The sequence below is a fragment of the Triturus cristatus genome, chromosome 3_1 (assembly GCF_964204655.1).
Source record: "Triturus cristatus chromosome 3_1, aTriCri1.1, whole genome shotgun sequence".
Lineage (NCBI taxonomy): Eukaryota > Metazoa > Chordata > Amphibia > Caudata > Salamandridae > Triturus > Triturus cristatus.
The window spans coordinates 379259930-379281627 of NC_140583.1; the positions used below are offsets into that span (position 1 = coordinate 379259930).

Consider the following 21698-nt stretch of genomic DNA (forward strand, 5'->3'; position numbering starts at 1 on the left):
AGCATGCCTTTACGAACTTCAGCCAGATCTACAAAGAAAAACATAACTAAAACCAATAAAACCATTCCAGATTCTGCTGCTAAAAAGAAGAGGGGAGGTAGACCACAAAGAGCGTCAATTGCGAAAGTGCCAACGATTAATAACAACGGTAGTTGTGACCTAGCAGATGAATGAAGAGTACTCCAGGCAATAATGCCCCGGACATTCCGGATTTTAACTTTTCATCTTTGGGTGGCCCTACCCAGAATTCTAAAGAGGAAATGTGGAGAAGGCTGGAAAATTTACAACCCTACTATCTCCTATTACATACAGTCTGAGCCGGATAGAGGAGCGATTAACTAATTCTGAATCCCAGATAAAGACAGGCTTTTCTGTGCCCGAGGACTTATTTGTCCAATTTAAGCCTACTCCTGTGACCATTAACAGTAATACGGGCGTTTGGTGCCAGACAAGGATTCAGCCAAATGTAAGCCCCCAAGTTTGCAGGCAATTAAGCCATCTGCTTCTGGGCCACCCACGAATGCAGCTGTAGTAATACAAACAAAAACAGTCCCTTCACATAAGGATGATGCTGACTCAGGGAACATGTCTAGTGAATTTGCACAATCGATTTCGAGCTCTCCGGATGTTGACAGAGTGGAAGTAGTAAATGTCCCAATGAAGCATAACAACTGTAAAAACTGCCCTTTAGCCAGAGAAGCCAGTAAATCTATTTGCCGTCAAGGATCCAGAAGCTTGGGTCAGAACGCTGTGCAAGCTAATCCTCCGGCCCTTCACCTTCCTTCTGCAGCTGCCCCTTTAGTGGTCGTCCTGATGAAGGTTCCACCACTGCGGGAAGCGCAGTCTGAAACTACTGACCAGTTGTTACTAAAATCTTTGCACTGGTTTAACAATCATCTTAAGGATGTTGGGATTTGGGAGGAGGGAGTTGATAAGCACAAGATTATGGCCAGACGAACTCCGTGGATTGGCCCCTCGAAGAAGGAAGGGAATGGTGATTGTGTTGTTGTTAAATTTCTTTTGGATAAATTGGGAGGGATGTCAGGAAGACACATGGATAAAGTGTGCATTTTACCACTAGGGTTTTTTTTATAAATCTCGGCCATACTATTCTAATGTGCTGAATTCCCATGGGAAGGATAAGCAATTTTGGGCACCCCTTGACCCCTTGGCATAGCACATAGACCATCAGAGGTCCCTTTGACCAATAGATTTGCTCCATTATCCGACTTAGCCCTATGTGATTGACTACATCTACCAACCTCGACTTGGGCTGAGCACAAGGATAGCTCTCCTATCTCCCCACTAACCCCTTTAAAGGGAATCCACAAAGTAAAGGATAATAGCCAGGTGTGTGCAAAATTCGTATCATGTCTGGGAAGTTCTGCCGATACAACTCCCTCCCCAATTTCCCTGCTATCCTGGAACATTGCCAGTTTACCTTCAAAAACCTTATCCGCTGATTGGTCATGCTTTAATGAGGGGTATGATATTATTGCCTTTCAAGAGACTTGGTCAGTAGACATGATCTACTGCCCAGGTTATCTAGCTTTTGGTAAAGCGGCTGTCGCAAATAGTAAGGGGAGATCTAGGGGGATTGATTATATGGGTTAAGCAACAGACATCGTTTCAAATAGCGAAAGTACCAGTAGATAGCCCAGATATTCTTGCTATTAAGATTCGTGCTGAGGGTGAGTTAGACTTTATCTTATTTAACGTATATGCGAGAGGGATTGCGGGTGGGAAAGCGTCACCAACTATAGCCCTCCTGGATGTAATTATTAATGACTTAGTTGGCACAAATGTCCTGGTGATTGCAGGTGATTTTAATTGTACATTTGAGACCCTAGGCCACTATAGTCTCAGTATGGAGGAAGACCAGAATTGGGGGATACAGTCTTTATCATTGCCACCAATCAACAAGTGGACAGAGGCGGCGTTACAATTTAAATATTTATCCCTCAGATATAGATGGTACCAATACGTTCTCTACTGGGACTAGAAGAAGCAGAATAGATTATATTCTCATTAGTCTAGAGCTCTGGCCTAGATTTGTGGATATGATGGTACACCTTAGACCAGAGAGTGACCACGATCCATTAGTACTAACCTTAGCTAGGATGGGGTTGGACCCCACACTTGCTGACGTGAAAACTGCAATAGGAGAAGTAACTTTGTCACAAGACTGTCGACGGCTGAAATGGGCCTTGGTCGCAGAAGACGAAGGTACCCTGACGCAGATTAAGGCAACGGTGGAAGAAACTTTATTAAGGCTTGGCTCATTAGATTCTCCTGATAAATCCTTCTTAGATTTTAAGAAGGCTCATAAGGATCTATTTCCAAAATTGAAGACCCTGTTTACAAAAAAATAAGAAACCAACTAGGCACTATACAAAAGAATCAGCCAATTGGTATAATGAGGCTTGCGGAGTTGCATTTGCGCATCTTTCAAAAGCAATCAAGAAAGGTGTTCCTCAAGAGGTCAAATTAGCATGGGTAAATTATAAAAAGGCACAAATAAAGGCGAAGAAGGATTCTGATGAGGACAGATGGGTGAGCTTAACTAATGCTAGTAAAAGGAAGAATTGGTCAAAATTTTGGCAATTAGTCAAATGGGGCAGTGGTGTGATAGGGCCCACACCAACGAACAATGTACCTCCTGAACTCTGGGTGGAATACTATCAAGCCCAATTTGCCTCCTCGTCGAGCATTCAAACTGACTACCCTGTGGTTAATTCTGATGTTGTTTTAATTTTTGACAAAGGGGAGATAGAAAGGGTTCTGGACGGGGTTCCAGCAGGGAGGGCACCTGGCCCGGCTTGTATCCCGGCCGATATCTATAAAAAAGATAGAAAAAACTGGACTGAATATATTTTTATTCCAGATACTTAGCGCGGGGCCGAAATCATTCCCATATACAAAAAGGGTGACCGTGCCAGACCTGGCAACTATAGGCCGATAAGCCTAATTGATACCTTACAGAAAATAGTTGCCAGACTTGTGCTAGGTAGAGTAAATGAATGGATACTAGACCAGAATGTATTATCTATCTATCAAGCTGGTTTTTGACCCCATGTCAGTACCATCGACCAAGTTTTTAGATTTATGATGACATACTGGAGTACAGTGATCCTAGCAGGGGGAACCCTATATGCAGCATTTGTTGACTTAAAATCAGTGTTTGACTTAGTCCCCCGCCACAAGCTATGGGACACACTAAAGGAGGCCGGGATGCCCCTAGTAATCTTAAGTTTTATCATTAAATTGCATGAGGCTAATTATGCTCAGGTTAGGTGGGGACAGCAGGGCGAATTAACAGACCGTTTCCCAGTTAACAAGGGAATGCGGCATGGGTGTGTCCTTGCTTCTACCCTATTCTCCTTGTTTATAAACAACGTTATTTCGTATTACACTAATTTTCCAACAGATGCTCTAACTCTTGCCGGCTCAAGGGTTCCGCTCTTAATGTTTGCAGACGATACTCTAATTTTATCTAAAACTCAATGTGGTCTGCAATGTGCCCTTGATAGATTTATAGAGTTTTGCAACGACCAAGAACATGTAGTAAACGTTGATAAAACCAAGTTCATGGTGCTGCATAAACATAAACTCATTAAAGGGAGAGTTGAAATGAATAAAGCACCTATGGAACAAACTGATACCTTCACTTATCTAGGAGTGACAATGGGTAGAAAGATGAACTGGACACCCCAGTTAGATGTTTTAGTTCTCAGGCACAACCAGTTAGCAGACACCCTACTTAAAGAACATCGACTTTCAAATACTAAACCGGTGGGGCCCGCTTTATCGATTTATAATGGGAAAATTAGAGCTTCCATAATATATGGTGCAGAACTTTGGGGGTTTGAAAATTTATCACCCCTAGTTCTTGCACAAAATAAGTTTCTGAGAACATTGACCGCCCTCCCCCAATCAACCCCCATCAAGCCCCTGATGTCTGATCTGGGATGTACCTCCTTCGATGAGGCTGCGGAATTTAGACCCCTAGCCTACTGGAGGAGGCTCTGGAATACTCCTGGATGGACGTCTTATGCCAATGCATTAATGCATATTAGAAATGCCGATCTGTCCTCTAAAATCAAATGGCTCCAGAAGATCAAGGGTAATTTGTTTGACATGGGGCTTCGCCATCTGTGGGAAGATCCTATAGGGAACTTATTTCCCAATAAAAATGAGTACAAAGAACTCTACTGGGCTATGATTACTAAAAAGACACTGTCAGGGGTGAGCAGTAGTTCGCTCACAGGTATCTTTCTGGAGCATAAGCCTGCAATGGAAGCAGAAGCCTACTGGAATCTGATTACAAAACCTGGTGATAGGAAACTATATCACCAATTCAGAGTAGGCTCTCTCCCCATAAGATCTTTCACTGCAAAGTGGAATAAGGCTCATGATAACAACTGCCCTTCGTGTCCATCCCAGGTTGAGTCGATAACCCATGTACTGTTTGTGTGCCCGGCCTATAATGGCCCCCGTCGAAGGTGGCTCAAGCCACTGTGTTCCAATCTAGGTACCAGATCGTGTATGACAGCTCTGCATATCTTGGTATCAAATACAAGTCCAGATATTGTGATCGCGATGGTGAAATTTCTTAGCTGGTTTTGGGCACTGAGACGGAAAAATTTGGAGGCTGGTCTGGTACCTGTACATACTATCTGACTATGCTATTGGTAAGCAGGCAGCCCTTGGTCAAATTGTGTAGGAAATGGTTTTATGGATGCAATTACATATTTACTAATTTAGTCAATGATGTTAGGAAATTCGAAATAGTTGATATTAAATTTTCTAAGGAATGTAAGTTATTAGGGTGCTATCGCTTTTATGGTATTTTATGACACTTTGTTTGTACTGTGTCTTTTATGGTTGTAAATTATCGAATAAAGACTAATTGACTGAAATTGCTAACATTGTGATACCACATGGCAGGGTCATTTGGGGGTCTGAAAATTCCAGCAATTCCGCAGACCTATTCAAGTATCAAGTTGCCCAATTTCGAACAATATGAATTGCTTCAAAGTTTATCCCCTTCACATCCCATTTTCAGCCTTTATAACCTGGATGAGCTTTTCCATGTGCATATGCCTAGTTTGGATACAACCCTTCAATATTGTTATAGAGAGAGAAGAATGTTTCACCTGGGTTGTTTGTGGAAGGTTTTCCTCAGTAACTCCTCGAGGTTCTCACGCTAGTTAGCTCCATGCTCTGCATAGAAGTTGACTGGGGTATCCATTAGCCAACCATTATTGATAGAGATCAGATACAAATCTTGAAGTTGACCTTTGCTGCTAAAGAACTAACAGTAGAGTGCCCCCCAGGTTCATTCATATTCCTTGGAATCTCAGAGGCAAGTTGAAGTCATCTTGCATGGGAACATGGAAAATCAATATCTTTGTCTATTTGCTAACATACAATTTAACAGAAAAAGCTCTTTCTCTATTTAACGCTGTTGATCCTCAACTCTCACTGAGGTGAACTTTGGTCCTCCAAAAATACCTATAATCAGAATTAGGTGATTAGAGTTGTGTAAATTCCTTGGTGGTGTTGACTCTCACCATACACTTGAAGAAACTGCAGTTTACAATACTATTAAATATTTACATATTGTTCTGCCACAGAGGCAACCTCTGCATGTATACATCTAAGAGCAACTCCTAACCCACTCAGCTTGCTATTCTGGGAGTACACATGATATCAGTCCACTTTCTGTTGGTTTAACTAGACTGCAAATGAAACATGTTTTTACTTTTTTTTTTATTGTTCTATGTTACCTAATAAATAGTTTCTAAAATAATACATATATTCTAATTATTGTAATGGTATTGTGTGTTTAAGTTATTTATCCAACTTTTTCAATTTGCTTATAATGAACTGGCTACCAGCCATCACATCGTGCATACTGAAGCATTTAGCTCAGTCAAGAAACTTTTGTTTTAAACAATTTTTGGTGGTGCTGGGAGAGGGGCAGACACTTAGTTCATCTCCGTATGTGAACTGGTTCTGTTTGAATGTAGTTGAACCTCAGCAATAGAACATCTAACACTTTCTCCCAAAGTGTAAATGCTGTGATTGAGACAGCAGCTCCAATTTCACATTGAGGACAATGCACTTCTGGCAGACCTACAGCTGACCTTTTTCTAATGACATTGAACAGAACCGTCTCTGATGCTTATCAGGGAACACCCAGTGTAATCAATCACAAATGAAAAGTACAAAAATTGATAGCTGTTTGCTGGAACGCAGAGTTGGCCTAAGGGCCAGGGGGGTCGACCTTGAATCTGGGAAACTGGGTTCGAGTCTCGGCAATGAAGCTGAACATCCTGTGATTCTGGGCAAATCACCTAATCTCCCCATGCCTAACAAAAATGAATGTTGCCTCATGGAACGGAACTGGCGCTATGTAAAGCGCTCTGATACCCGATACCTTGGGGTCAAGTTTGCACTATATAAAACTCCATAAAATGAAAATGCTGGGCAATATCTTGATGCTGCACTTGATAGCAAACAAGAACTAGAAGTCGGATTTCATTTATCTGCTTAAAAATGAAATAGATTAATATGTCAATATTCAACCATGCTAGGAGGAAGTTGGAGAATCTCTAGCCAACCAGAAAACTTGTAATGCAGGAATTAACCCAAATTGAAAGTGGTCACACTCACAGCACGTGGACCTTAGTTGTTAACCCAACGGTGTCTACATCAAGTCAGCAAGTAAATGCATGTGACAGTAGGAAGCACATAATACACTTTACTATTTGCGGCTCCCTTGTACGCTAAGCTGGCTTACCTTATGCGACCATGACTACTACTTGTTTACAGAATTACAGTTTAAGTAGGAACTGGGAAGGCTAGAAAGGGGGAAAAGAGCAAAGTAAGATTTGGTCTTAAAGATCTAGGACCACACAGACCCCATGCGTATTTTCAAACATAGTTTGTGGATATAGAATGCACATTGTCTTCCACCTTTGCTAGATTCCCTCAGTTGGCTCAAGAACGCTAAACTAGGCAATTATCTTTGGATGTCATTCCTCATGTTGATAGCCATACAAATACTGTAAATTGGTGAAAAAAAAATAGAATTAATGAATTGATAACTACAAATAGGGATGAATTAGAGGCGCCGGTCAGTTTTAGATTCAGATTGCTGTGCTCAGAATTTGTGACTACAGTATAAAAAACATTTAGAAATCTGAAAGAAGTTATAAAATTGAGTGATATTTATTTAAAAGGCAGAAGAGTTACAGTAGGAAGGAAGAAAGGTTTAGAGAGTCTAATGGGGCTACTCCTCAAATAACCATACTGGGAGCGTACACACCAATGATATATGTATGTGTGGGTGGGATCGATTAGCATGAGGAGAGGAATTACTGCAGTTATAAATACAGGTACAAAAGTTAAACCTTTAAAACCCAACCAGTGTACATTTATATTAGATAGTAGTACGGATGTTCTACCACACAGAATAGCGCTAACCTGCAGTATTGTGCTTCATGGCACCATATCACTGTAAGTGAATAGAATATGAGATTAAAAAACTGCAATGATGCTTGGGGCATCAATGGAGCTTTGTAAATAAATATATAAATAAATAGTAGGGTGGCACTCTGGAGAAAACAAGTGGTGCATAAATTGCTCAGAAGCTCCAACTCATTTATGAGAAAAAGCACATTTTACTTAGTAACCGATACCTTGCTACCACTTAGTTCAATTATCGACCACTTGCGCGGTTAGCCTGAAGACTGGTGTTTCGATTGGTGTGCCTGCATTGTCTTTAGGAAGCAAGGTTGGATAACCCAATTATGATAATACCAAGATGATAGCACAATGCTGATGAACACCTGGGCTCAATTGATAGGGCCCCATTCATTCTCTTCTTCCAGCAGAAAATTATTGAGTTGTCCGAAGATTAAGAGCTGCCATTAAGGAACTAGTATTTGACCAAACCACTCTCCAGGGAAGAAGGACGGTGACGTTAATAAAGGTAACGCTGAGAATGAACACTTTCTTCAACGTATACACAATCCAGCGAAGAGTCACCATTTCACGTCTTTGAATTTTAAGACTCACTTGTGCCTTTCCAGACAGAGCAGCTTAGATGTATTTTTGCCAAACACTGTAATATGTTTAGGAGGTGCCACCCTCAGGGGAACTGACTATGTCAGATTCATGCATTTTGAAACTGGCACGTCTACATCGCAACAATTCATGTACTCTTCTAGTGGTGTGTGGCATTGCAATATTATGATGGCTTTGATCCTAAGTAGGCATGTTTTAATGGAAACATTACCATTAAATAATTAGGTAGTATTTTGCGCATTGTGACCTGGTTTGCATGTCAATATTACAAACATTAACCCCACGATATATGTGTCTGGTTTAATAAGGACTATGCAATTCAGTATTTTATTTCCCAATGGGGAAAGAGAGTGAGTTTAAATGTTTTTCTGTATGCACAGCATAGAAAACATGCTTCGTTTGTGTGTGGTATTATCACAATGCCTGGAAGGCAGCATTTCACTTTGCTGTGCATGACTGTGCAGTGGTAAGTGCCTTGCCTCCTGGCTGTCTGGAAGATGGTGACCTGTGTCTACCAGTAGATTACACTACGAGACAAAGAACTGCTACTCTTAGGCGCTACCTAGGAGCCATTTTTTTCAAATGGAACATACCTCTCTGCAGTCATGATACTGCTCTGAAATCTAGCACCACGTGTGTGTTCTCAGAATCTGTGCTCTGTGAATGTCGGAATGCTGAGTGGGGAGAGATGGAAAGAACTAAGGGTCCTTTACTTCATGTTTCTGAAAAAATATGCTTCCTAGCAAAAGACTCGTACAAAGTGGCATGAAATAGACCCTTATGAGGCATGCCATATAACATTTAATCTGCAACATCCCTGACCATGGGTTATTGCATACTAGAACAGACATGGTATTCCATTTTATGTGCACGAATCACGATTTTCTCCCTGGTGGTGAAGACACAACATCCTAATTACAGCCTCAAATACGCACGTTTTTGTGTGCCTAGTTCTACAATATAATGTCTTGGTAAAATGATATTGCAGCAGACGGAGATGTTACTTAAGATTCCCAGGAGTGATATATTAGTCCTGTGTTTTAATTTTTTAAGTGGTGTCTGGATCTATGCTTTATTAAGGTAAGCATATTTCAGTGCAGAAGGCCTAATTTGAGAAGTTGCATGCAAGCTACTCACAAATTCCAAATTAAATATCACACATCAAGAAAAAATATGTGTACATCTGTGAGACTAGTTGTGAGGATAAAGTATTGTTATCATGGCCTTATTCAATGGGCCCCAGTGCAAGAAAGGAAATGCCCAATGTCCGTGTTTGGCAATTTTAAAAAAGCCATAACTATGGTGCGATGCTTCTCATACACTGGGCCCGGGTGCCACTGCACCAGCTACACTACCGATTGATGTGCCCCTGATTAATGACTTGCCATGCTCAGCGTGTTACATTGTGGGGTTTTCTGAATTGTAAACACATCAGACAATTGTGATTTTAGGAGCGTGCCTAGACAAGCAAACTTCCATGCGAGAGTAATCGTCCCCCCCTCCCCCCCACACCGCCTTACGGATGCTGCACTGAGCCATTTTGCTTATTGACTGAAGCTTTCCATGGCCATCCCTATTCAGCCAACTATAATCAACACAAATCAATGTATATAAATTGTCTTTCTCCCCGAGACCACATTATGCGCTAATGTCACACTGAGCATCGTGAAGTTGTCCCATAACAGCGGCATTAACGCGGTAACTCATCAAATGCAAGCACGTGACACGCTTCCAGCTCCAGACTGGAGGATTCACATATGTGCAACAATTCATTTAAGCTACCATTTCCTATTCATACACTGAATGCTCCCTGCAATCACTGTCTGCACAGAGCTGCGACGAGGCGACTATTGTTTCTATCAGCGCCCAGCAGAGAGACGAGGCGATTCAGGTGCGTCCGCCTCGCCATATGGTACGGAGTGACGTAGTGCGCAGCTCCGAATCCTATCCACATCAGACATTCTACCCCCGAGGCAGCCAGGCACTACAAATCACGAGAGAATGGCAACACCACCTGGCCATTTGTAACACGTTTCGAAACACAGCCTCGGCGGTAAAAATTGTGTCAAAACAGAAAAGCTCTGGTGAGCATCTCTGTTACAGCCCTCCTGACCAGCAGCGGCTTTTATTCTGGCAGGAAAATAGGGCGTTTTAGTGAATTAGTTCTGGAAGCAAACGCACTTCATTTCATTGGTTGCTTGCGCACGCAGTTATTTCGTCGCCACAGACAGCGAGCATTAAACAAAATACTGAGAGCTCTGTCTGCCTAAATCCACATTGGGTCTGAGGCTTAAACCCTTGCAGCGGGATGAGGCTAACCTTTCACCTTACAGATAAGTCAAATGTTATCTGATAAAAAGGCTTTCAGGACAGGAAAACCAATGAAAGTGAGGGATTAAATCAAGTGGGCAGGGAAACCAATGAAAGCAAGGGATTATGTCAAGTATCAGAGAGTCAGTAACTCTGCTATTAACCCTCTCGGTGTCAGCATAAAGCACGGAGAACTGACAGTAAAAAGAGGGTTTCGGAATATTTGATAGAGAAAGGGTCAAATGCAAATAGTCTTTTTTAAATTTTTAATAAAGAGCTCGAACGGAACGCACTGCTGAGAGGCTGGAATGTAGTGTAGCCGCCGTCGCTTTGCAACCTACGTGTGAGTAAATTAGTCCACTCATAACAATGAAGTTTCAGAATCTTGGTTTCACAGGAATATTTAGACTCATTTTCAATTTACGCCTGAAGCCGGGACTATCGCCAGTTCTCTTATACCATGGCCATAGGAGGTCTGTGTAATTTAAACACCACTTTGGCTGCAGTTAACCCTTTCTTCTGAGGGCGGCATTGCACCTAGAAGCTTTATTCAGAACCTGGGATGAAAGCAAGCTCAGGGCTGATTGCTGCCTGGCACGGTTCAGGCAGACAAAGAGTTACACGTTCAGTTACATCTTTTCCCTCCAGAATAAAGCAGCGTTTTATGTTTGCCTCTAACAGAGTCAGGGATACGTGCTAAGCAGGCTTTCTCTCCAATGCAAAGCTGCAGAGTGTTCATCTTGAAAGATTAATCAAGAGCCAGAAATGGACAGGCAGCAGTAAAGCTCCGTTTGTGACTAATCCCATAGTCAACTAGAAATAACATGTTTGGCATCAGCATAAAAAACAGCTACTTCTTGAAATGGGTGCATGATACTGGAACCACATGGCTTAGAAAATAAATAAATGCCTGTGTTCGAGACAAAACACATCTTTACACGTACGTACCGTACTATTATAGAGGCAAATTTCCTTTTTTATACAAACACGCAGCTTTATGAACATTTTGAAAATGAATATATGGTTCACCTAGTTGGGCGGTACGTGTACCGGTATAGTAACGTGGTTACAAGTCGTTGCCTAAAGTCTGAAGCTTCTATGAAAATGTTACACACTGCTCAAAACATTTTAAAGATAAGAATACATATTGGGTTGAACGGGATTACATTGAATAAAGTAAAATCCGAAGTAAACGAGGTTTACCCAAAAATGTTCATAGAAACAGGCATAGTAAAATAGTATACGGTTTACATACCTTTCTGAAATGTTCCATAAAATACAAAATGCATACCACTGGTTTAAAATGTATTCCCTTTTCTGCAGGAGTACACATTTCCATTCATTTTCCATTCAGCCACAACACGCTACAATAAAACATGAAGCTCCTTCACAGTGAATCGCCTCAAGTGCAGCCGGGCACGCTGCAAGCCTGACACGGTGTCTGTGCCTCTAAATTCCAGTGCGTTCCCAAGGTAGCGCCAACTGTATTCTTATAACTTGCACGCAGATGCTCTCGCCATTCCGAGCTATAGCCACCGACTAAGGCGAGGTACCGTCTTCTGCACCGCAAAAAAAATAGGTAATTCCTACTACTGCTAGAACATCAACAGCTGAACACCCGGGTGACTGCAAGGTTGGGAACTTCACACATTGTTGTCTCCTCTTGCTGCTCCCGAATGCAGCATTCGCTGCACGCGCCCGACCCTCCCCCATGGAGCCCAGCCCCCCTCGCTTCACAGATTGAGTGAAACAGGATTAGTGCGAGCCCTCGCTCCCAGAGACGACACATGTGATGCTCGCTGCAAGCAAGCAGCAAGCGGGAGCATCGCTACCCGGAGCGGGGAGCGCGGCGCGAGGCGCTGCCCGCAGCTCTTTCGGGAAACCTTGTTGCGCGAGCCATGCCTCACCCAACCTTGCATTTATCACCCCAGCGTGACCCTGGGCGACAACCGCAATGCCATGCCGTCCTACAGAGTTCGCTCCCAGCAGCTGCTCACTCAGGCAATGGGATTGGTGTATTACTGAATAATTCTAGACTCCCCTTTATTACGGATCCTTCCCATGTTGTGGCGAGCGCAGCAAATTGCCCATTCTTGCCCCATCTCCTGCGCCCTCCTACCCAATTTAGGGTGGGTGTGGTGCTGGACTGATTGCAGTGGTCTGGCATAGACCACTCCGAGAGGTGAAGGATGCGGCGTTTCACAGACCTCTGATGCTTAAAAACATGCGCACAGTGTATCCTTGGACGCAGGTTCGCCAAGCTAACTAGCTACAACCAGACTGAGAGCTTCTAGTTTAATTCACGGATGCTCTACACCTCCTTGTAAAATATTTCACTACAAGAAAGTTTAGCTTGCGTGACAACGTCTAATCTGCAGGCTGAAATGTGGCTTTGCATTTACCGTTCCAGTCATTACTAAAGACTAAACGATATATACCGAAAAATCTAGATTTCAGCAGGCTTGGTGCTTGAGTAACATTTTCAAAGTAAGGCAGAGATGCACCTAGAGATTGTAGTGCTATTGTCATTCACACGGACTGTTACCCATCCCCATATACAGTGTGATGAGTATCTATCTAAAACCATGAATGGAAACCAAGATGACGTGTTTCTCCAGCCTTCCCACTAGCAGGGCACCGGATCCATGCCAGTTCTTCAGGGTAACTCCTGACTATGTTAATGGTTTCCATTTGCAAGTACTCTTGTGAAAAGATGCCATGCGAGTATCCTATCATTCTTGATGGATCAGTCCCTCGTGGAGTGACGCTGGACCCTTCTGCCACCAGGCTCTTATTACTACGTTTCAAGTCCAAAAATAGAACTTCCCATTATGTTTACTTGTGATTAAACGCAGCACATCTGGTTTACTACTATTTTTTCAGAATGCCGCCTTATTACACAAAGGCCCACGTTTCACTTCTGTAGAACACTCTACTAACCGGCGCAAGCGTATTTTGCAAGTACCGTTAAGGAAATAAAATATAGGTAAGACAACAGTGGACTTTAAGTATAAAAATAAACGTAGACGTGTCTGGGAGTATGCATCCTATTGTCATGACAGCCAACAGAAGCCTCTAAACTATTGACTGTTGTCATGGATGCAACTTGCTCCAGAAATTGCACTCACTGCAAGTCTTGGCGTGTAATGCATGTAGTAAATCTGGAGTGATGTACATTGAAACTGAAAAAGCCTGCGTATAAATATTTTAAAAAGCAAATCAATGCCAATTTAATTGCGAAAAGATCAATAAAACTAGTTCACACAGTTCAATTATTATGCAGTCAATAAAGATATAAGATTGTTTAAAAATAGAAGAGAAAACTGCATGTTAAAATGTTATGTTGCAAAGTGCTGGATGATGGAAGAACGAGCGTTTTTCCTCCAGACAATAAAGGCTTTTACGATAAAGCGAAATCATTTGACACTTTCCTCACTGCCACACAATAATATAGTCTGTGACACAATGTGTCAAGCTTACAGTCTTCAGGCATGTAAGTACTTAAGATATTTTTAGTTTTTGGGATAGCACCACCAGACAATAAAAAAAATCAAAGAACGATTTAGAATAAAAAGACAGTGCATACCAGAAGTCAGTACAATTCTCTCAAAGACTTGCTAAACTTTGTTCTAGTAACGATGACTACAGGTAGGTTTTGTTCAATATAATTCTCGTTACCTATTCTCTCTACATTGACTATATTTTATAGAAGCCCTTCTGAGTCACGCAGGCCCTAATCGCGGATTAATCAAGAATGCATATGCGACGTTCCACACCCGAAATAGCCAATACATTGGGAGCTTGTAACTCCCAGCTATGGCAATATCGTGGCATTCTGAGTGGCACCTTAAGCGACCCATGAGAAATAGGTCAGTACAATGGGAATAGGTGTTTCCGCACCCTTTTCCATTGCAAACTCGAGTTTTTCAGATCACTTGTAACTACATATGTCAGCAGGTTTTGGCTGCAGGATTTTCTGGGCAGGCAGAAACCAGCGAGGAAACAAAAGCGCACAGCTTATCTTTTCGGAGGTACTTAAGAGATGCATGCTTTTTACTGTGTTGTATATAAATGCATGCACTGTAAGAATGTCAGATGGTTTGGTCTGCCCCAGTATTTAGACAAATAACAATTGAAATAGCACAATTTTATATCTTTAAAGGGCTACTCATCCCAATTCAGAGTGTTAGAGCGCTTTACATAACATATACATTATCCATTCCATTACAAGGTGTAGGAGTCAAATACCCTTCATAGTTCACCGTGGTCTACTAAAAGGATCACAATTAATTAACTGCAAGTAACAAAAAGATCTCTGTGTTCAAAGCAGCAATCCACTTACCTATCTAAAAAAACGCATCGTGACATCATGTGCTTTGATGGCACGCGTCATGATGTAACTTGCATACTGCCTAACTTGGTCAGTCCACCCACTTATATTTTTAGGACTTGTACCCTGGCCTGGTGCCACCACTAGAGTGGTATAACAAAACATGTTATGTTATATGTTATGTGTATTTGTAAAGCACACTGTCACCTGCAAGGGTATCCTGGCTCTGAGCAGGTGTGTGCACCTAGGTTTGCCGGTAGTAGGTTGGTTCACTGAAAAGCCTGGACTTCAACATCTTGCAGATTTTAGAGGAGAGGAGGAGGCTCAGATTTGGAGTGGGAAGCCGTTTCAAACGTTAGAAACATTGTAAGAGAACGCCTATCTTCCTGATCTGGATCTGTGCATTAGTTGCATGCGTGTGAGTAGGAATCGAGCGGAACGGAGGTGTGCAGGTTGCTGGTGGAAGGAAATATGACTGCTCAGGTAGGTGAGGTCTGAGGTATGTAGTGCTTTGAATGTGTGCTTGTGGAGTTTGAATTGAGTGTGTTTGTGTATTGGGAGCCAGTGGAGCTCCCTGAGGTGTGGTTTAATATCAGTTCTGTGTGGGAGGTTGAGGAGCAGTCTTGCGGCTAAGTTCAGGATGGTTTGTAGTCTTCTAGTGAGATGCTTGGTGATCCCGCCATAGAGGGTGTTCCCACGGTCCAACATGCTAATGACTAGGGAGTTAGTGAAACTTTTTCTATTGATGCTTGGAGGCCATTTAAGATCTTCCTCAGCATCTTCAGGGTGTGATATCAGTATGCAGTGACGATGTTGACATATGCAGACATGTCCAGTTTGCTGTCAATGATTATTCAGATTTTCCTAGTGTGGGTTCTGGTTGTAGGTGTGGGTCTGAGTTCAGTGGTCACCACTTGGACTCCCACTTCCCAAATATCACTACTGTCTTGTTGATGTAGAGCTTAACACTTTCATACAGTTACCGATTTTAGTAATGCAGGCAGTGAACTTGTTTCTTGTGTTGAGGTTCTTGTCTGAGTTTGCGAGTATGAGTTGTGTTTCGTCATCTTAGGAGAGAATGTTGTGCACACTGATGACATTGGCCAGAGAGACCAGGTATACGATAAAGAAGATGGGTCTGAACAATGAACATTGAGGTTTGCAGATGAGTTTTGGGCTTCTGAGGAGTAAGATGCCAGCCTGACAGCTTGTGGTCTATCTGTAAAGAAGGAGTAGATCCAGTGGAGAGCAGGCTCTTGAATGCCAATCTTGTGGAGGTGCCCAACGAGGATGGGGTGTGAGACTGTGTCAAGTGTTGCTGAGAGGCCCAGGAGAATAAGAGCTGCTGTGTCTACTCTGTCAAGGATCATTCAGATGCCATCTGTGGCAACGATGAGTGCTGTTTATGTACTGTGGTTGGGCCTCAATTGGGACTGCATGGTGTCAAGGAGCTGGTGGTTGCTGAGGTGGTAGGTGAGTCATTGGTCAGTTAGTTTCTTCAAGGTCTCTGTTGGGTATGATAGGAGGCAGTGATGGGTGTGCAGTTCGAAAGAGTGGCTGAGTCAATGGATGGTTTCTTGCTTGAGCAGGGGCAGGATGGGGGCATTTTACCAGATGTCCGAAATGTGGCTGAGTCGAAGGAGGTGATCAGGATGGGTGTTATTGCTTTGCTGATTGGTAGAAGTCCTTTGGTGAAGGTGTGATGGGGCAGGGGGCAGATTGAGCACCTAAGTTGATGGGCTTCATGGTATCATCAATTTTGATGGTGGGGAACGCAGGCCATGTGGTCAGGGTCCATCTATCGGTCGTGTTGTGAAGTTTAGTTGCAACAGTGATGGGGTCCATTTGAGGGTCGAAGTTGCTTGGTGCGGGATTGGTGGGTGTAAGATGTGGGAGAGTGCATGAGAACATGTGGGAGGTGCATGTGAATGCTCTGTCTGAGTTGTGTGGAGAAGTGTGGCAGCAGAGCGGCGAACAGCATCCGTGGCTGACACCACAGAGGAGTGCAGCAGGGCAGTGGTGAGTTGGGAGAAGACCAGGGCTCCTGGCGCTGGGTGCGGTCTAGGCGTTGATATGCACCGACGGGTTGCAGTATCTATTAAATAGGTCATGGGAGGAAAGCAAGGTACTGTGAACGGGAAACCAGTGATGTCACTTCCTGTGCAGTTGCACGATGTGAAATCCAGTGTTGTTGCTTCCTGGGCAGATGGATGCTGGGAAACATGACTGCAGACCTGCCACCAGTATCCTAACTATGCAGGTTTAAACTGCAGATTCGTCCTGTTATAATAGTCCCGTTTAACAAGCCTAAACACTCCTTTTAAATATTAATAAATCACCCCTAAATAGGCCTTAAATTCCCATAAGGCAGGGTGCATGGTAATAAAATTATAATATTTTGTGTAATTTATAATTGTTCCTATTCTTATTATTTTTATGTATGTGCTTTGTTTTGGGTTATACTTTTATGATCCCAAGCGATCGAAATAAAGTTCTTTAATTTGATGAGTACTTAAATGAAGAACATGAAAAAGATTAAAATAAAAAATGTCTTTCAATCAATCAATCAATCAGTCATTTGTAAAGCTCGCTACTCACCCGTTAGGGTCTCAAGGCGCTGGGGGGGGGGGGGGGGGGGGGGTTAGCAGCTACTGATCAAACAGCCAGGTCTTGAGAAGTCTCCTGAAGGTCAGCAGGTCCTGGGTCTGTCGCAGGCGGATAGGGAGGGTGTTCCATGTCTTGGCGGCAAGGTGGAAGAAGGATCTGCCGCTGGTGGTTGTTTGGTGGATGCGCGGGACGATGACGAGGTCAGTGGAGCGGAGTTGGCGGTTGGGGGTGTAGAAGGTGAGTCGCTTGTTGAGGTATGCTGGTGCGGCGTCATGGAGTGCTTTGTGAGCGTGGGTGAGGAGCTTGAAGGGAATCCTCTTGTTGATGGGGAGCAAGTGCAGGTCTCTCAGGTGGGCCGTGATGTGGCTGTGGCTGGGGATGTCGAGAATGAGGCGTACGGGAGCGTTCTGTATGCATTGGAGTCTCTTCTGGAGTTTGGCCGTGATTCCCACGTAAAGGGCGTTGCTGTAGTCCAGCCTACTGGTGACGAGGGCCTGGGTGACCGTTTTTCTGGTTCCGGTGGGGATCCATCTGTAGATCTTGTGAAGCATACAGAGGGTGTTAAAGCAGGAGGAGGAGATGGCGTTGACTTGTTGGGTCATTGACAGAGAGGAGTTCAGGATGGACCCCAGGTTGAATGCGTGGTCAGTGGGTGTAGGTGCAGTTCCCAGCGAGGCCGGCCACCAATAGTCATCCCAGGCGGAGGGAGTGGAGCCAAGGATGAGGACCTCTGTCTTGTCCGAGTTCAGTTTCAGGCGGCTTCTCTTCATCCATTCGGCGACCGCCTTCATCCCTTCGTGGAAGTTGGTTTTGGCGGTGTCGGGGTCCTTGGTGAGGAAGAGGATCAGCTGGGTGTCGTCGGCATATGAGACTATGTTGAGGTCGTGCGATCGGATGATGTTGGTGAGCGGTGTCATGTAGACGTTGAAGAGGGTCGGGCTGAGGGATGATCCTTGGGGTACGCCACAGGTGATCTTGGTGGCTTCAGATCGGAATGGAGGGAGGTGGACTCTCTGGGTTCTGTTGGTGAGGAAGGAGGTGATCCAGTCCAGGGCTTTGTCGCGGATCCCTGCGTTGTAGAGGCGTGTGCGATGGGTGTGGTGGCAGACGGTGTCGAAGGTGGCTGAGAGATCCAGTAGGTTGAGGGCAGCGGTTTCGCCGTTGTCCAGCAGGGCCCTGATGTCATCAGTGGCGGCGATGAGGGCAGTTTCGGTGCTGTGGTTGCTGCAGAATCCGGATTGGGACGAGTCCAAGGTGTTGTTTTCTTCGAGGAATTGGGACAGTTGTCTGTTGACGATCTTCTTAATGACTTTCGCCGGGAACATGAGCAGGGAGATGGCCCAGAAGTTCTTGAGGTCCTTTGGGTCTGCCTTGGGTTTCTTTTTGGGTTTCTTTTTAAAAAAAAAAATCTGTTTATTAAACATCAAACTAAGGGTCATGTCATACAGATAATCAATATCACATTACAGGGAGCGTGTCTTTTACATGCATTAGTGATTCGTCTCATGTCATCGAAATTTGCAATAATGTTACAAGTATTTTGTTTCAGATCATCAAGTGGTCGTCTAGGGAGGGAACAATTGGGGGTTCGCACTAAGCCTGGGCAAAGCACTATGCTACGCTCGCGTAGTTTGCGAAGTGCGCGCTACTTCGCACTACGCAAACTGCACGTAGCACAGTGCGAACACGCGTAGCGTAGTGTTGCTTAGTGCTGCGGTCATTTTTTGCTTGCTCGCGGTCCTCAACGTCAAGTTGGCGACCGCGAGCAAGCAAAATGACATCCCGGCGAGACTTTTTCCTTGTTCGCGATCAGCAACATCAAGTTGGCGATCGCGAACATGGAAAATAAACCTCCCGGCGAGATTCCCAACGTGAGGAGGTCAGGTTTCTCATTGCGAGTGGTCGCGTATGCTCGCGACCGCTCGCGATTAGAAACTACCAGTTCGCGTTGAGAAAGCTGCCGCTCGAGTAAAAATCTACTCGAGCAGCAGAAAACTACAGTTCGCACTGTGCAAGATGCCATTTTCAATGATTGCACAGTGCCGGTTGTTTGTCCGCACTGTGCAATCATTGAAAACGACATCTGGCACAGTGCGAACAAGGTACTACGCAGTTCGCGAAGTGCTACGCGTAGCTCGCGTAGTGCGAACTGCACTTTGCGTAGATTCGCGAAGTGCTACTTCGCGAACTACGCCCAGAGTTAGTTCGCACACTCATCCCCGATATACATTCCACTTAGTCCAGATTGCTATCCATTTCCTGGGGCATCCACGGGCTACATATACTGTTTTCTCTCTTGCCATACACCAATCCATGTCCTCCCTCCAACCCCTCACTGTTGGCGGTGCCGCAGCCCCCAGTGCCGCGCTATATTGCGCTTGGCGATCATCTGTCCAAGTGTGACCCAGAGCCTCCCTTTTACATTCAAATCTGTGGGCTCCCAAATTTTCAAAAGGCATTTCTTAACTTCTGGCCGAAGGGTCACCCCCCAAACCACACTCATGCATTCGAGGATTTTGCTCCAGAAGTCCTGAATAAGCGGACACTCCCAAATTATGTGTAGGAAGGTACCCTCCAGCCCGCAACGCCTCCTACACATCCCATCCTCACTTCTACCCATGAGCTTTAGCTGCCGCTCCGAGAGGTAAACCCTGTGTACAATTTTTAGTTGTACCAATCTCAATTTATCCGGAATGGCGACTTCTTTAGGGGAGGAGAGCGCCTCCTGCCTTGGGTTTCTTGAGTAGGGCATTGATCTCTGTGTGTTTCCAGCTTTCTGGGAAGGTGGCAGTCTCGAATGAGTTGTTGAAGATCTTACGGAGTTGGGGTGCGATGATGTAGCTCGTTTTGTTGAAGATGTGATGGGGCAAGGGTCTGATGGCGAGCCGGAGTGGATGGTGTTCATGGTCTTAATAGTGTCTTCGTTGTTGACGTGGTTCCAGGAGATCAGACGGCCAGTGTGACTGGGGGGCGGTGAGTCTGGGTTGTCAGCAGCTGTTGGAGAGGTCTGGGCGTTGAAGCTGCCGTGGATGTCTGTTATCTTGCAGTGGAAGAAGGTTGCTAGAGAGTCGCAGAGGTCTTGTGACGGCGGAATGTCGTTGGAGCTGGAGCTGGGGTTGGCGAGCTCCTTCACGATGTTGAAGAGCTCTTTGCTGTTGTGTACATTGTTGTCGATGCGTTCCTTTAAGGAGGTCCTTTTGGCCATTTGGATGAGTTGGTGGTGTCTGCGGCTGGCGTTTTTGAGGGCTGAATGGTTGTCCGGTGGTTGCTCGTGGTGCCATTTCTTCTCTAGTCTTCGGTAGGTCTGCTTTGATGTCTGGAGGACGGCAGTGAACCAGATGGCTCTTCTGTCGGTGTGCCTGTTTGAGGGTTTCTTGATCGGGGTGAGAGTGTTGGCGCAGTCGTTGATCCATTGCCTGAGGTTGTGGGCGGCTTTGTTGGTGTCAGTTTGGTCGGTTGGTGGGTTTAATGCGAGGGTGGTGATTAGCAGTGTTCCAGTTGCAGTGGGGGATTCTTTGCTGGTGGTTGTGTGCAGTGGTTTTCATGAAGGAGAAGTGGATGCAGTGGTGGTCGGTCGAGTGGAGTGCGGTGGTGTGGCTGACGGAGATGTGACTGGTGGCGGAGAAAATGAGGTCGAGCGTGTGTCCGGCAGGGTGGGTGGGTGTTGTGACGAGCTGCTTAAGGCCAAGGTTGGTGAGGTTGTCCAGTAGTGTGGTGGAGTTGCTGTCGTTGGTGTTCTCGAGGTGGAAGTTCAGGTCTCCAAGGAGTATGTGGAGGCCAGGGTGTGCGAGCTGACGGTGTCTGTGATGGAGTCGATGAACTGTGTCCGGGGGTCTGTACATGAGGGTTCCTCTGAGGGTGGTGTTGGGATTGATGTGGATTTCTAAGTGCAGGTGTTCGGCGCAGCTGACGGCATCGTTGGTGTTGGTTGAGATTCTGAGGGTGTTTCTGTGGACGTTGGCGATTTCTCCTCCCAGTCTGTTGGTGCGGTCCCTGCAGGTGATCTTGTAGCCATCCGGGATGGCTATTGCAACGTCGGGCGCTGATGAGGTGTTCATCCAGGTCTCTGTCAGGAAAGCGACGTCTGGGAAGTATGAGTTGAGCAGGTCCCAGAGTTCGATGGCATGCCTATGGACGGAACGGATGTTGAGTAGTATACATCTGAGGTGGCTTTTGTCTGCCTTGGCAGGGGGCAGGACATGCTGGTGTACGCTGGCTGGTGAAGCTGCAGTTTCGGCAGGTGAATGGTCCGTGGGTGTGCTTCGGGGATGTTTGGAAGCAGGCGGTAGATCAGCTGGCATTGAGTGCATGGAGAAGGTTGGCGTTGTAGCAGCGTCTCGCATCATGGTGCTCACGT

At 44.9% G+C, this 21698-nt stretch overlaps 1 protein-coding gene across 1 annotated transcript in view; it reads right to left on the reverse strand.

Annotated features, from left to right (window-relative positions):
* UNC13C (unc-13 homolog C) overlaps window positions 1–12074 on the reverse strand; it is a 1458878-nt gene extending 1446804 nt beyond the window's left edge. The window contains exon 1 of the mRNA XM_085644160.1: window positions 11660–12074. The gene's annotated coding sequence lies outside the window, so the exon portion shown is untranslated. The remainder of the gene's footprint in view (window positions 1–11659) is intronic.
* Window positions 12075–21698: the final 9624 nt, after the last annotated feature.